Raw genomic sequence first — 848 nt, forward strand, 5'->3', positions numbered from 1 at the left:
GTACCTCTGCTCCGAGTGCGCCCGAGCGCGAGTGTGTGCGGGTGTGCGGGAGGGGACGCCGGCGAGACTCTTTTGTTTCCGCTTTTGCTTCTGGGAAGGAGCCTGCGCCCTCTCCGCCGCGCCCGCCCCGCCTGGCACACTGGGAAGTGTAGTTCGGCCGACCCGGCTGCCCGCACGCCGTCGAGTTAGTCTCTGCTGACCTCGCCTGCGGGGCTGGGGTCAGACTTGCAGGCCCTGGAGTTGATTTCTGCAGTTTGTTACTGAAGTAGGCTGTGCGTCGGCACAATGGGGATGACAGGTGAGCTCCTGACGCGTTCAAAGCCATTTCTAAATTTTCAGTTACTCTTTATCCAATAGGAACTACAGTTTCTCTTGGTTTTTTACTTTTACAGATTTCATCATCTTAAATACGTAATTACTTTCTCACCCTTCCGCACATGCATGGATTCGTGCCGATTTTGACTCCTTAGTTCTTATTTCAGAGGGGAGAAAGCACCTTTCCTATGCAGTGCCTCATCTGCTCCCTAGCTCTGAATCCTGAGTTTCGCTCTCACCAGCTCCTTTCCTTTGACAATAGTCTGAGCGTGCTTCCCACTCCCTGGATTCTGTGAATCTGTGTACTCATTAAAAGGTAGCTGCTGCCTTCAACACCAGCAGAAGCAGATCTCACTAAGGTCACGCTTGAGATTCTGTTCTTAATTCAACTGTTTTTGAACTATTGGGCAGGAGGGCATTTTGTGTTTCAAAATACCCACCGCGTCTGAAATCAGATGCTCCATCCTTCGCACCATGCACTGTGGAAGTTGGACCTTCCACTTCTCTGACTCTTGCTTCTCCTCGATAGCTCT

This window comes from Fukomys damarensis, unplaced genomic scaffold (genome assembly GCF_012274545.1).
Source record: "Fukomys damarensis isolate Sample0158 unplaced genomic scaffold, DMR_v1.0_HiC HiC_scaffold_20, whole genome shotgun sequence".
Lineage (NCBI taxonomy): Eukaryota > Metazoa > Chordata > Mammalia > Rodentia > Bathyergidae > Fukomys > Fukomys damarensis.